The sequence below is a fragment of the Octopus bimaculoides genome, chromosome 2, assembly GCF_001194135.2.
Source record: "Octopus bimaculoides isolate UCB-OBI-ISO-001 chromosome 2, ASM119413v2, whole genome shotgun sequence".
Classification (NCBI taxonomy): Eukaryota; Metazoa; Mollusca; class Cephalopoda; order Octopoda; family Octopodidae; genus Octopus; species Octopus bimaculoides.
In genome coordinates, this window is record NC_068982.1 from 1,338,203 (window position 1) to 1,341,413 (window position 3,211).

General features: G+C 40.8%; 1 protein-coding gene across 6 annotated transcripts in view; it reads right to left on the reverse strand.

Annotated features, from left to right (window-relative positions):
* The window catches only part of LOC106879777 (biotin--protein ligase), a 69,603-nt gene that overhangs the window by 53,724 nt on the left and 12,668 nt on the right, over positions 1-3,211 (reverse strand). The window contains exons 1-2 of one of the 6 annotated variants that reach the window (XM_014929481.2): positions 2,867-3,125; positions 1,643-1,816 (exon numbers count right to left, since the gene is read on the reverse strand). The exons of 2 other annotated variants lie outside the window; for them this stretch is intronic. The gene's annotated coding sequence lies outside the window, so the exon portion shown is untranslated. Of the gene's footprint in view, positions 1-1,642; positions 1,817-2,601; positions 2,700-2,866; positions 3,126-3,211 lie in introns of those variants that run through there. 3 more of the 6 variants (XM_014929479.2, XM_014929480.2, XM_014929478.2) reach the window with 3 other exon arrangements.

Sequence of the window (3,211 nt, forward strand, 5' to 3'; positions counted from 1 at the left end):
TGACTGGCTCCCGTAGGATTTTCGAGTGAGATCATTGCCAGTGCCCCTGGACTGGCTTGTGCGGGTGGCACATAAAAGACACCATTTCGAGCGTGGCCGTTTTCGTGCGGGTGACACGTAAAAGCACCCACTACACTCTCTGAGTGGTTGGCATTAGGAAGGGCATCCAGCTGTAGAAACTCGTTTAACGTCCGCTTTCCATGCTAGCATGGGTTGGACGATTTGACTGAGGACTGGTGAAACCGGATGGCTACACCAGGCTCCAATCTGATTTGGCAGAGTTTCTACAGCTGGATGCCCTTCCTAATGCCAACCACACACACACACACACATACATATATATGTTGGCCAGAACACCTTGGTTAGCTGTATTTTATAAGGGTTTTTGTGGTTTTTATTATAATAATAATAACTTTACTCTCTTAACTGACCGAGTGCTATAGAAATTGTTGAAAATCACACACAGATTTTATTCCTTTTTATCAAAGCTGAAGCTGAGAGTCTGCCTCATAACCTGAGTCTCATATCACTGCAATCATCAGGCAAAACTAACAAGACTCGGTGCTGTAAAACTGGAGTCAGGAGATCAATTCTCATCTTCAGTTTTAATAAAAATACTATCTCCTTTACAACATGTATTGAGTACGCCTCTCTTGTTCATCTGGCATTAAGCAACCAGCCATAGAAACCATGCCAGAACAGAGAATCCCTGAGAACTACATTAAGGATACACATGTCTGTGGAGTACTCAGCCACTTGCATGGTAATTTCATGAGCAGGCTGCTCCATTGATCAGAACAACTGGAACACTCAACACTATAACCAACGGAGTTCCAGTTATGTAATTGGGGTTTTATATAGCATCATCACCATCATTTAACATCTGCTGTCCATGCTGGCATGGGTTGGACAGTTTGACTGAGAACTGGTAAGCTGGGGAGCCTGCACCAGATTCCAGTCTGATTTGACATGGTTCCTACAGCTGGATGCCCTTCCTAACGCCAACCACCTTACAGAGTGTAGTGGGTGCTTTTGACATGACAGTTATGAAACATTGGCATCGGCCATGACTACAATCTTACTTGGCTTAACAGGTCTTCTCAAGTGCTGTATATTGCCAACGGTCACTTGTCACTGCCTCTGTGAGGCCCAACATTCAGAGGGTGCATTTTACGTGCCACCATCATGGGTACCAGTTAAGTGACACTAGCCTTTGCCATGACTACGATTTCACTTGGCTTGAAGGGTCTTCTCTAGCACAGCATATCACCAAAGGTGTCGGCCACTTAGCTACATGTTACTAATTGGTGTCTACAAAGATTTCTACAGTACCCTCTATGCAGTTAAATTTTAAAATAAAGTATTCTGTAAATTAATACTGGTAAACAGTAATCCCTTTGATTAAGCATAAAAACAGCATGTGTTTTCTCTTTGTCAAAATACTTTTCCGTCTACAAAGAATGACCTGAACACACCTACAAAACCGAAATTCTGTTTATCTTTGAAAACATGAAGTTTGATTCGTTCATCTCCTCATTAATTTCATCCTTTACCCTTTGCTTGTTTCAGTCATTAGACTGTGGTCATGCTGGGGCACCACATACAAGAATTTTAGTCAAACAAATTGACCCCCAGTACTCACATTATTAAAGCCTTGGACTTAGTCTGTTGGTCTCTTTTGCCGAACTGCTAAGTTATGGTGACATAAGTTTTCCAGCCATGGCTTTTCCATTAAGTTTTTTAATAATTACACTTCTCACTCCATCCCTGGGAACAGTTTTCCTAATGCTTCTTTAAATAATGCATAGTTTTGCATCTGCAAAGAAATCAACAAATTTAATCTTAATTTTGAAAATGTGTTGTTTATATTCTAAGAGTTTCACAGAAGTTTTCATTGGTGCAGGTTTGGCTGTGTAGTAAGAATTTTGCTTTCCAACCATATGGTTCCGGGTTTCAATCCCACTGCATGGTATCTTGGGCAAGTGTCTTCTACAATTGCCTTGGGCCAACCAAAGCATCAAATGGATTTGGTAAACGGAAATTGAAATCCCATTGTGTGTGTCCCACCGCTGTTTTATTTTAGTTTTTAAAGTCATACCAACTCATAAGGACCGGTTTCTCGGTTTTCATGGCATCTCTATTCCCCAAATGGACGGGACGCCAGTCCGTGGCAGGATTACTCGTTCTTACAAGCTGCGTGGACTGGGGCAGCGTGAAACGAAGTGTTTTGCTCAAGAACACAATGCGTCGCTCGGTCCAAGAATCGAAACCACAATCTTACACTCATGAGTCCAACATCCTAACCACTAGATCACCGCTGCTTGATAACCGGTGGGCCTAAGAAGCCGAGAAAATAATTAAGGCTCTAAAAGAAAATAAGCATTGGGGTCGATTCTTTTGACTAAAAACCCTTGAAGGCAGTGTTGTGGCATGGCCGCAGTCAAATAACTGAAACAAAAATAAAGGCTACATTGGCGTAACAGGTTCGTCGTCGCTCATTCTCGAACGTGTTTCATTCATTCCTTCTTACTTCTTGCCCTTGCAATACAAGAAAGCCTATTAACATGTTAACAAAATTCAATAACAGTAAAAGATATTTACATTAGAATCTTGGCGAGGAATTAAAAGTGAAGAATTCTTCGTTAGCGGAGAAGAGAAATGGAAATAAGAGGGTTGGCCGGTGCTGAATGAAAACAATCCCCTTTAGTAAAATTTTCCAGTAAACTAAAGTATGGGGAAGAATTTTATAAGTACTTTGTCCAGGAGTATTTTTCTTTGTCATTTGACTTCCACGGAAAATGAAACATTGTACAAACGGAGGAATAAAAAATGTGTGCAAGTAAATCATAACAGAATTTATAGTTACCAATGAATGCATATTATTCGCGTAATTATTTAGACGCTGATCTAAATCTTGTCGTATTGTACATTGAACCCTTTTGCGGTTAATAAAGAAAATACAATTCTATTGTACATCTAAGCTTCAAAACAGATGAAGAACTTCTTGTCCTGTCCCAGTTAAAGGCTTTCTGGAAATATGCGAACCACTTCCGAAACAATGTGTGGCGAGCGGAAATAAAGATAAGAAATAAACAATTGACTGCATTTCTCAAATTAATTTCACTTTCAAATCCCGCGGAGGCAGAGAGAGAGGGAGAGAGAGAGAGAGAGAGAGAGAGAGAGAGAGAGAGAGAGAGAGAGAGAGAGAGAG